Source organism: Lepidochelys olivacea (assembly GCF_965140295.1).
Source record: "Lepidochelys olivacea isolate rLepOli2 genome assembly, chromosome: 11".
NCBI classification, from domain to species: Eukaryota; Metazoa; Chordata; order Testudines; family Cheloniidae; genus Lepidochelys; species Lepidochelys olivacea.
Window position 1 is genome coordinate 52,334,959 of NC_140421.1, and position 12,405 is coordinate 52,347,363.

Here is a 12,405-nt window from a genome sequence, read left to right on the forward strand (position 1 = left end):
CTTTCTGTATTAAACTCACATTAGAATGGGAGCCCTTTCTGTGAAATACACGAGTGTAGACAGAGCTTAGTAGTGCTGGGGAGCAATCAAACTCCTTACTGTGCTGACCCATGTGCGGAGGCAGTAGTGCTATGGCTCTGTCCTTGTCAAACTTTATGGATTTTAGCTATCAGCACTAAGTCTCCTAGTCCACTGACACCTGGAGCATGAGGACCAAGAATATGCCTAGCCCCTGTACAGGGGAACAAAGGGTGGAAAAGTTCCTCATGCTCACTAAGCCTCCTGCCCAATGTGCTTATTGAGAGGCTAGGCACATTCTTCTTATAAACTGTTGCTCTCTAGAACATAATCTGCACACCTGTCTGTTCTTACCTCTTTTCATGTCTCACATCCCTCCATCTACCTTCTTCATATCCTTCTCCCCATCTTACCAATGGGTTTTATTCCATTCAGCCCTTATCCCTGGAGCCCCATCTCTGACTGAGGTCACTATGTCTCTATCTTTTCCTCCTTGAAACACACTTCTGCCAAACACCTTAGGACCCTCCTCAAAGAAGTGTTAACAATAGAGGTAACAGGGGTTGAGTGAAAAACAAAGAAACAAAACTCTGAACAAAAAAATCATGGAACTAGCAAGATGCATGATAAATTCACAGCTCACTCACTCTCTCTTGCATCCATTTCCCCCCAGACTTTGCTTATGTGTCATCAAGACTCTGACCCTGCAGCTGACGGCATGGGTAGACCCCTAAATCTGTGCAAATCTCCACTGAAATCAATGGGGCTCTGTGCAGGTACAGACTCACATGGATTCAGTTGCAGAATTAAACAGAATCCAGGAATAAGATTAGTAGAGGTAATGCTTGTACCATCAGCTGAGCATATATTCCAGGGGTGGCCAAACTGTGGCTTGTGAGCCATATGCGGTTATTTTACAGTTAAAGTGTGGCTTGCTGAACCCCCCACATCCGGCCCCGTTCCCTTGCAGCAGGTGGGGGCAGGGGCTTCTGCCCAGCAGGGACAGGGGCTCTCAGGGCTTCATCCCCACCAGGCGTTTCTGCCACAGCTTGGGGCTTCATTAGGAGTGGGACTGAAGAAGCCCCGAGCCCCAGCAAGTGCCTCCTGTGGGTCAGAAGCCCTGAGCCCTGGCAGCTGTGCCCCGGCCCTCGAACTTCTGAAGATTATCATATGCGGCTCGGAGGGTCAATAAGTTTGGCCACCCATGGTATATTCCCACCTTTTTCTACAATTAGTCAAAACTGTGTGTTCTTACTGGATCTGTTGCTCCTCCTGGATTCTTAGATGGCAGTGATGACCCATAGGACCTTTCATTTATAGTTAGATCGTAGGCTGCAATTATTCCTGTCTAAATAGGAATTTAGACAGGAATTCTGTTTAGCCTGCAGAAGAGAAGAATGAGGGGGGATTTGATAGCTGCTTTCAACTACCTGAAAGGGGGTTCCAAAGAGGATGGCTCTAGACTGTTCTCAATGGTAGCAGATGACAGAACGAGGAGTAATGGTCTCAAGTTGCAGTGGGGGAGGTTTAGATTGGATATTAGGAAAAACTTTTTCACTAAGAGGGTGGTGAAACACTGGAATGTGTTACCTAGGGAGGTGGTAGAATCTCCTTCCTTAGAGGTTTTTAAGGTCAGGCTTGACAAAGCCCTGGCTGGGATGATTTAACTGGGAATTGGTCCTGCTTTAAGCAGGGGGTTGGACTAGATGACCTTCTGGGGTCCCTTCCAACCCTGATATTCTATGATTCTATGAAAACAGACCTTATAATGGGCATATTCAAGTTTATCACCACCAAGATAGATTACTGTGATACACTCAATAGGAAGACCATTCAGAAGCTCCAACCAGTGCAAAATACAATGGTTTGCCTGAATTGAGTAGACCTCTCCAAGCACCTGTACTCATGTGTCTGCACTGGCTCCCTGTTTGCTTCTGTGTGCAGTTCAAGGTGTTGGTGGGTGAAAAGTGTTTAATACTCAGATTAGTGTGAAATTTGATTACCTGAGACTGTCTCTAAGCCCTATACTCTTTGTGGCTGTTCGTATCAGCTGGAAGGCTCTTGCTGTCAGCTCCGGATACTGTACCTTCCAGCTTCTCCAGCAGGGCTTTCTCAGTTAAAAATCTTCGACTTGGAATTCACTCCCTTTGGTAGTCTGCCAGAGCACAGTGCTAGCAGTCTTCTGAATATCAGGCAAGTTGCATTTATCTGGTATAGCTTTGGGTTGATTTTCCTTTCCATTAAAATATGGTTGCTACTATTCTGACTGTTGAAGCAGTGGTTTATGTGAATGCTACCACCATGAGTAGCTTTAGTTAATGTGTTTGAAAATGTTGTAAATAAGTGACTAGTTGTGCTGGCAACAGGCTCTAGAAACCATGAAAAGAAATAAATAACAGAAGGGACGGAAGTAGCAGATGGTACAAAAAAATAGAAGGTACAGAATATTCTGGAATGATATAAAGCATATAAGATACTGCTTATTAATTTTAAAATACACATTGTGAATAAAAAGAACACACTAGTGTGAACAGTATAATGTAATGAACAAGGTTTTTCTTTGAAATTTCACAAAATTAAAAAATGGTATATACAAATGGTGGCATCAGTGACATAAATCTGTGTCCATGACAGCGTGTGACAATGGAGATGCTTCTCTGAGGATAAAATTATTGCAGGAAAAAGTATTTGGTTGCAATTTGACTACTGACCATATATTCAGTCATAAAAAAAGAAGACACTGTGCATTAAACAGCTGCAGTTTAAGACTCTTGTACCAAGTGTAAACGAATGATTACAAAGAAAGTAAAATGTCACATTTTGTTAACAATAATGAGTGGACGTGCCATACACAAACAACGACGATATGTCTGTAAACAGCTCCACATCACACTGTAAACATTTACTCTCCAGAGTCTGGAAGTGATTGTTTGAATTGGAACACTATGTCTGGAAGAAGCAACTAAAATCTCTCTTGAGCATTTGATGACAGACTAGCTGTAATTCAAGCTCATTTTTTAAAGTTTTCCTCATTACAGCTTACAGCAATTTGTCCCCTCCAGGACATTACTGTTCTCTATGACTAAGCAATGCAAAATGTTTAATGATCAGGATTTTATTGGCTGGCTATATTTTGATCTGCAAAAAGAAAAGATTGGGATTTATCACTCATTTTCTCCCCACAATTTTCCCTTCCCCTCCCCTCCCCCTGCCTCCAAAAATAATTTTTTCTACATTTGTGTCTTAAACAGTTCTTTGGGAGTTTTACTGCAAATGATAACATCAAGTACAAGTACAAACCAGACAAGGTTTTTATCGCTTTTGGAAAATGCCTTTCTTGCAAATAATGCATTCTACATGCTTGAAGATCACTCAGAAGTTTAAACTGGTGCAGATCATGGCTCCCTGCTTACTCAGCTAGATTCTGATGTTCCCACTTAACCTCCAGTATTACCTTACTCTTACCTTGATTCAGGAAAAAACTAAAGGATGTTCTTAACTTTAGGCTCATGATAAATCCCACTGACTTCATTGAGGCTTAGGCACATGCCTGAAGTTAAGCACGTGCTAAAGGGTTTTTCTGAATAGAGATGGACTGCTGATTTGGGGCCTCTGTACTTAGCCCCATTGGTTTGAATGGAACTTCTTGTACTGTAAGGGATTACTCAACAGGAGCAATGGAGTAAAATCTAGCCTTTAGAGTTGGCTCCTGTTTGGGGCATAATTCAGCTGTAGTCTTTAGACCGCACTGGCTATCAGTTTGTTTCTGGGTCTAATTCAAGGCATGCTTTTTATCTAGAAGGTTGATTTAGGGACTAAAAGTCCAATAAATTTAAATTAAATAAAATTTTAAAGGAATTTCTCAGAAGACTGTCTCGCTACATTTAAAGCCAGAGGCAGATTTACAGTAAAACACAGGCTCCCCTGGCATGGGGCCCCCCCAATGACAGGGGGCCCCAGGGCCAGGCAGCTGCGGGGGCAGAAGCTTGGTCCTGCCAGCTCCTGGGGCTCCTGCTGCAAGCTCCACAGCCACTGGCAGCCAAGCTCCCCCCTCCCCTGCCCCTCCCTCCCAGCGCTTCCCCCCACCTCCAAACAGCTGTTTGCCGGTGCTCAGGTTGCTCCAGGAAGGAGGGAGGGGGAGGAGCAAGGCCACAACGCAATCGGGGGAGGAGGCGGAGAAAAGGCAGGGGTGTGGCCTTAGGGAAGGGGGTGGAATCGGGGAAGGGCGGAGCAAGGGCGGGACCCCCGCACTCCCCCTACACATATCCCCCCAACCCCCTACTGTGAGCTACTCAGGGCAGGGGGCCGGGGTGGGGCTGGGAGCACCCTCATGACCCCAGCCCACACCCCCAGTCCCCTGCCCTGACTCCTGCACCCCCCCACACACACACCCAGCCCTCCCTGGCTCCTGCACCCCCACACATCCTCATCCCCATCCTAAGCACCAAATAGGAGCTCCTGCATCCCCCCCACATCTCCACCTGCACCCCTCACACTAGATGGGAGCTGTCCCAGGTAAGCGCTCCACACCCCAACCTCCTGCCCCAACCCTGAGCCCCCTCTGACACCCTAAGTCCTGGCCAGACCCTGCACTCCAAAGTGTTTTTACATTTTTTTAAATAAAGCTCTCTTATCCAAAGCGCTTTACAATAGTTAGGTAACGGTACTAACAATATTTGGAAAGATCATTAAGTGGTCTGCCGAAACCCTCAGTGATTTTCAAGTGGTCGGTGAAAAAATAAGTTAGACTACAAAAACAATCAAGGTACCTCACTTTATTTATTTACTTCCTATTACTTATAGGAGGAGGATGAAGGAAAAAAAAAGAATGTTCTTTTTCTTCGCTGGGTCCCAAGGAGGGGCCCCCGAAATGAAGCTGAACACAGGGCCCTACTAACTCTAAATCTGCTACTGTTTAAAGCCAATTTGTACTCGTGCACTTTTATGAAAAAGAACTTGATTTCACAAGTGCTGTTTGTAAACCACGTTCCTTTTTCTTAATACTAGCTAAATAGTGAGAGACAACACATAACCCATCATTAATGTTTGTGGTTGAATAGCAGCTCCATACCCTGCATTCCATGGTAACCAGTCACATCCCTTTTTACAGGTTTAATCAGGAGCAGTAAAACATTTCACCAATGATTCAAGCACAGCATAAAGCAGCAGAGAAGTAAATAAGCTTGTATAGAATTACTAAAGGAAACAATGATATGTCAGCAAATATTCATCTTAATTTAAACTAAGAAATCACTTTCTGTGCCTGTGAAGGTAACAATGTTAACCTCATTTTGCTGGGAGGATTCTCTCACAGGAATCCGACAACAGCAGCTTCAGTGCTAGTACCATTTTCACTGATTTTGCAAGCTGCTCAGTGTGGATGAACCCTTGTGTTCATGCAGAGCCCCACTGAAGGTGATGGGGCTCCCCAGAAGTGCAGCTTGCAAGATCAAGGCTTCAGGTCTTCACAGTATACAACTTCAGCAAGGCAGGTTCTGGAGCTGCTTGATGTTATGTTAGTTTATGTGTGTGAGTGTGTCAGAAATAGTCTCTTTCTAGTCTCTGACTTTGTAAGAGACCAGACCATGTTCTGTATTTGATGGTGCCTGGTGATCATCTGTACTGTACAGCTTCTCATCTTCCTCTGGACTGGGCTGTGGCTGTCAGTCTTGCTTCAGGTCTGCTCAGTCATGTTATCTCTGCTTGCTTTTTTCTAGGTGTCATAAATATAAAGGGAAGGGTAAACCCCTTTGAAATCCCTCCTGGCCAGAGGAAAGCTCCTCTCACCTGTAAAGGGTTAAGAAGCTAAAGGTAACCTCGCTGGCACCTGACCAAAATGACCAATGAGGAGACAAGATACTTTCAAAAGCTGGGAGGAGGGAGAGAAACAAAGGGTCTGTGTGTCTGTCTATATGCTGGTCTTTACCGGGGATAGACCAGGAATGGAGTCTTAGAACTTTTAGTAAGTAATCTAGCTAGGTATGTGTTAGATTATGATTTCTTTAAATGGCTGAGAAAAGAATTGTGCTGAATAGAATAACTATTTCTGTCTGTGTATCCTTTTTGTAACTTAAGGTTTTGCCTAGAGGGGTTCTCTATGTTTTTGAATCTAATTACCCTGTAAGATATCTACCATCCTGATTTTACAGGGGGGATTTCTTTATTTCTATTTACTTCTATTTTTTATTAAAAGTCTTCTTGTAAAAAACTGAATGCTTTTTCATTGTTCTCAGATCCAAGGGTTTGGGTCTGTGGTCACCTATGCAAATTGGTGAGGCTTTTTATCCAACATTTCCCAGGAAAGGGGGGGGTGCAAGTGTTGGGAGGATTGTTCATTGTTCTTAAGATCCAAGGGTCTGGGTCTGTAGTCACCTAGGCAAATTGGTGAGGCTTTTTACCAAACCTTGTCCAGGAAGTGGGGTGCAAGGTTTTGGGAAGTATTTTGGGGGGAAGGACGCGTCCAAACAGCTCTTCCCCAGTAACCAGTATTAGTTTGGTGGTGGTAGCGGCCAGTCCAAGGACAACGGGTGGAATATTTTGTACCTTGGGGAAGTTTTGACCTAAGCTGGTAAAGATAAGCTTAGGAGGTTTTTCATGCAGGTCCCCACATCTGTACCCTAGAGTTCAGAGTGGGGGAGGAACCTTGACACTAGGGTCTAGTCAGTCATGTCATCTCAAGAATTAACAAACCCCCTCCCCACACTCCACTCCTTCCTTCGCTTGGGGCATCATTATTTGTTATCCTTTAAAGACAGGGATGGTTCCACTAATATAGTCAATCTACTCATTAGCTCTTTCCCTATATTACTGAGTTCTCAGTTCTCATACTTAGCTGCCTGAGTCTTCAAAGAGCACTTTACAGTTTTGCATATCAGTATCTGCCTGCCACTCTTCCCGCTCTGAATGTGGCTGACTTCATTAAAGCTAGCAGATGATAAATGACTATTTGTTGTTTTAGTCTTTATCTCTCTGACTTTGAATTTCTCACTCTTAAAAATAAAAAATACCATGGAAATGATCAATACTGCTGCTATCAAATATGTTGTCTGTCTTTAGGCTGTTTTCATTAGATTTAGGAAGATAACTAATAGGTTGTATATTTAGGAAGGAGCTTTTGTTTATAAGCTTCTTCTACAAAAGAATGCAAGTTAATACTTTTGTGTTACTATTGCAATTAATCTAAAAAAAGAATAATAAAATTACTGTAAAGAGGGAAGCTATGGCCATTCCTTTCCCATTCTAATTACTTGTCAGTTAGTGACATCTGTGGCCTAGATAGTGCCATGAAGACAGTCCATATTAAAAGGCAGTGCATAGCAGAGGCATCCTGGGGAGTTGGCTGGAGTGTCCCTGTGTGCTGGTGATCTCCAGCTGCCAGAATGGCCTCTAGAGTCTTTTGGCAGCTGCCATAATTTAGACCCGCCTCTGAGCCGCTCCGTTCTGTACCAGGAGATCAGCCTTGCTTGCTAAAAATCAGGGAGTCGCAAAGGTGGCCTAACGCCACATTTGCTTTCCCCTTCAGCACTGTGCCAAGCGCAGCTCTGCAAAATAGAGAATCTGGCTTATAGTTTTCAGTGATTCAATGTATTATGTACAAACCTACGCACTAGCTATAGTCCAAGAAACTACAAATATGACTAATGGCTTCCTGCTTCCTTGCCATAATACTTATCCACCCTGTCATTAGGGTAAAGGCAAATAGGAGGCCTGAGCTGTGATCCTAACCTGAATAGCTAAACAAGAAAACTTTTGATGGAATAATTAATGTATGTGATGCTGTTTAATCATTCATTTAGAAAGAGACTTCATTTAATCACAAGTACCCACCAAGGATTCCAAAAGAAGAGGTGACAGTGAGAGCTTTGTAATTTATAGCACTGGATCTTTCTTAATCTGTGGTCTAGGGACCAGCCCTTCCTGGTGAGCTGCAAAATGGTTTTGAGAGCCACTCAGTAAAGAATTGGGGTCCTTGAAGAGGAAATGGTCTATGATAATTATCATTCTTTCATGGAGAGGGCCATACAATGAAAAAGCACCTGTTTGCAGTGTTTTATGGTTATAGGCTAGATAGTCTTGCAAAAAAAATCTAGTAAATTATCTAGTCCATCTTCCAAGTCTCTACATCAGGACAAGGCTGATTTAATATCTTAGCCCTGGTCTACACTAGGAGTTGAGGTTGAATTTAGCAGCGTTAAATCGATTTAACCCTGCACCTGTCCACACGATGAAGCCCTTTTTTTCCACATAAAGGGCTCTTAAAATCGATTTCCTTACTCCACCCCCAACAAGGGGATTATCCCTGAAATCGGCCTTGCTGGGTCGAATTTGGGGTACTGTGGACGCAATTAGACGGTATTGGCCTCCGGGAGCTATCCCAGAGTGTTCTATTATGACCGCTCTGGACAGCACTCTCAACTCAGATGCACTGACCAGGTAGACAGGAAAAGGCCCGCAAACTTTTGAATTTCAATTTCCTGTTTGCATGGTCACCTGCAGCTTGCCATGCTGGCCAGAGCTCATCAGCAGAGGTGACCATGATGGAGTCCCAGAATCGCAAAAGAGCTCCAGCATGGACCGAACGGGAGGTATGGGATCTGCTCACTGTATGGGGAGAGGAATCTGTGCTATCAGAACTCCGTTCCAGTTTTCGAAATGCCAAAACATTTGTCAAAACCTCTCAGGGCATGAAGGACAGAGGCCATAACAGGGACCGAAGCAGTGCCACGTGAAACTTAAGGAGCTGAGGCAAGCCTACCAGAAAACCAGAGAGGCAAACAGCCGCTCCAGGTCAGAGTCCCAAACATGCCGCTTCTATGATGAGCCATTTTAGGGGGTTCAGCCACCACTACCCCAGCCGTGTTGTTTGACTCCTTCAATGGAGATGGAGGCAACACAGAAGCAGGTTTTGGGGACGAGGAAGATGATGATGATGAAGTTGTAGAGAGCTCACAGCAAGCAAGCGGAGAAACCGGTTTTCCCGACAGCCAGGAACTGTTTCTCACCCTGGACCTGGAGCCAGTACCCCCCGAACCCACCCAAGGCTGCCTCCTGGACCCGCCAGGCGGAGAAGGGACCTCTGGTGAGTGTACCTTTTTAAAATACTATACATGGTTTAAAAGCAAGCATGTTTAATGATTAATTTGCCCTGGAATTTGCGGCTCTCCTGGATGTACTCTCAAAGCCTTTGCAAAAGGTTTCTGGGGAGGGCAGCCTTATTCCATCCCCCATGGTAGGACACTTTACCACACCAGGCCAGTAGCACGTACTCAGGAATCATTGTAGAACAAAGCATTGCAGTGTATGTTTGCTGGCATTCAAACATCATCTGTTCTTTATCTCTCTGTGTTATCCTCAGGAGAGTGATATCATTCATGGTCATGAAATAGGGTGCTTTTCTTAAGGGGACATTCAGAGGTGCCCATTCCTGCTGGGCTGTTTGCCTGTGGCTGAACAGAAATGTTCCCCGCTGTTAGCCACACGGAGGGATGAGGGGCTAGCTATGTGGTGGGGGGAGGCAAAATGTGACCTTGGAACGAAAGCACATATGCTGTGTATGTAATGTTAACAGCAAGGTTTACCGTGAAAGAGTGTACCCGTTGTTCTATAAAATGTGTCTTTTTAAATACCACTGTTCCTTTTTTTTTTTTTCCTCCACCAGCTGCATGTGTTTCAAGGATCATAGGATCTTCTCCTTCCCAGAGACTAGTGAAGATTAGAAGGCGAAAAAAACACTCGTGATGAAATGTTCTTTGAGCTCATGCTGTCCTCTCACACTGACAGAGCACAGACGAATGCATGGAGACAGACCATGTCAGAGTGGAAGAAAGCACAAAATGACCAGGAGGAGAGGTGGTGGGCTGAGGAGAGTAAGTGGCGGGCTGAAGAAAGGGCTGAAGCTGAAAGGTGGCGGCAGCATGATGAAAGGAGGCAGGATTCAATGCTGAGGCTGCTGGAAGATCAAACTTATGCGCTCCAGTGTATGGTTGAGCTGCAGGAAAGGCAGCAGGAGCACAGACTGCCGCTACAGCCCCTGTGTAACCAACTGCCCTCCTGCCCAACTTCCATAGCCTCCTCACCCAGACGCCCAAGAACGCATTGGGGGTCCTCCGGCCTCCCAGCCACTCCACCCCAGAGGATTGCCCAAGCAACAAAAAGCTGGCATTCAATAAGTTTTAAACTTTTAAAGTGCTGTGTGTCCTTGTCCTTCCCTCCTCCACCACCCCTCCCAGTGCTTCTCTCCTCCACCACCCCTCCCAGGCTACCTTGGCAGTTATCTCCCTATTTGTGTGATGAATTAATAAAGAATGCATGAATTTGAAACAACAATGACTTTATTGCCTCTGCAAGTGGTGATCGAAGGAAGGATGCTTAGCTTACAGGGAAGTAGAGTGAACCAAGGAGCGGGGGGTTTCATCAAGGAGAAACAAACAGAAAGGGAAGAAGGAAGATCCTGGGAACTACAGGCCAGTCAGCCTCACCTCAGTCCCTGGAAAAATCATGGAGCAGGTCCTCAAAGAATCAATCCTGAAGCACTTGCATGAGAGGAAAGTGATCAGGAACAGCCAGCATGGATTCACCAAGGGAAGGTCATGCCTGACTAATCTAATCGCCTTTTATGATGAGATTACTGGTTCTGTGGATGAAGGGAAAGCAGTGGATGTATTGTTTCTTGACTTTAGCAAAGCTTTTGACACGGTCTCCCATAGTATTCTTGTCAGCAAGTTAAGGAAGTATGGGCTGGATGAATGCACTATAAGGTGGGTAGAAAGCTGGCTAAATTGTCGGGCTCAACGGGTAGTGATCAATGGCTCCATGTCTAGTTGGCAGCCGGTATCAAGTGGAGTGCCCCAAGGGTCGGTCCTGGGGCCGGTTTTATTCAATATCTTCATAAATGATCTGGAGGATGGTGTGGATTGCACTCTCAGCAAATTTGTGGATGATACTAAACTGGGAGGAGTGGTAGATACGCTGGAGGGGAGAGATAGGATACAGAAGGACCTAGACCAATTGGAAGATTGGGCCAAAAGGAATCTGATGAGGTTCAATAAGGATAAGTGCAGGGTCCTGCACTTAGGACGGAAGAACCCAATGCACAGCTACAGACTAGGGACCGAATGGCTAGGCAGCAGTTCTGCAGAAAAGGACCTAGGGGTGACAGTGGACGAGAAGCTGGATATGAGTCAGCAGTGTGCCCTTGTTGCCAAGAAGGACAATGGCATTTTGGGATGTATAAGTAGGGGCATAGCGAGCAGATCGAGGGACGTGATCGTTCCCCTCTATTCGACATTGGTGAGGCCTCATCTGGAGTACTGTGTCCAGTTTTGGGCCCCACACTTCAAGAAGGATGTGGATAAATTGGAGAGACTCCAGCGAAGGGCAACAAAAATGATTAGGGGACTGGAACACATGAGTTATGAGGAGAGGCTGAGGGAGCTGGGATTGTTTAGCCTGCAGAAGAGAAGAATGAGGGGGGATTTGATAGCTGCTTTCAACTACCTGAAAGGGGGTTCCAAAGAGGATGGCTCTAGACTGTTCTCAATGGTAGCAGATGACAGAACGAGGAGTAATGGTCTCAAGTTGCAGTGGGGGAGGTTTAGATTGGATATTAGGAAAAACTTTTTCACTAAGAGGGTGGTGAAACACTGGAATGCGTTACCTAGGGAGGTGGTAGAATCTCCTTCCTTAGAGGTTTTTAAGGTCAGGCTTGACAAAGCCCTGGCTGGGATGATTTAACTGGGAATTGGTCCTGCTTTGAGCAGGGGGTTGGACTAGATGACCTTCTGGGGTCCCTTCCAACCCTGATATTCTATGATTCTATGAACTTTCACACCGTAGCCTGGCCAGTCATGAAACTGGTCTTCAAAGCTTCTCTGATGCGCACCACGCCCTCCTGTGCTCTTCTAACCGCCCTGGTGTCTGGCTGCGCGTAACCAGTGGCGAGGCGATTTCCCTCAACTTCCCACCCAGCCATAAATGTCTCCCCCTTCCTCTCACAGATATTGTGGAGCGCACAGCAAGCAGTAGTAACAGTGGGAATATTGGTTTTGCTGTGGTCTAACCGAGTCAGTAAACTGCGCCAGCGTGCTTTTAAACGTCCAAATGCACATTCTACCACCATTCTGCACTTGCTCAGCCTATATTTGAACAGCTCCTGACTACTGTCCAGGCTGCCTGTGTATGGCTTCATGAGCCATGGCATTAAGGGGTAGGCTGAGTCCCCAAAGATAACTATAGGCATTTCAACATCCCCAACGGTTAATTTCTTGTCAGGGAATAAAGTCCCTTCCTGCAGCTTTTGAAACAAACCAGAGTTCCTGAAGACGCGAGCATCATGTACCTCTTCCAGCCATCCCACGTTGATGTTGGTGAAACGTCCCTTGTGATCCA

The 12,405-nt window shown here is 45.4% G+C and overlaps 1 long non-coding RNA gene across 3 annotated transcripts in view; it reads left to right on the forward strand.

The window, feature by feature from the left end:
- The window catches only part of LOC311528504, a 69,010-nt gene that overhangs the window by 5,796 nt on the left and 50,809 nt on the right, over positions 1 to 12,405 (forward strand). For 2 of the 3 annotated variants that reach the window (XR_014713614.1, XR_014713615.1), the window contains exon 2: positions 5,736 to 5,829. The exons of the other annotated variant lie outside the window; for it this stretch is intronic. This is a non-coding gene — a long non-coding RNA (uncharacterized lncRNA). The remainder of the gene's footprint in view (positions 1 to 5,735; positions 5,830 to 12,405) is intronic. 3 annotated transcript variants of the gene reach the window in all.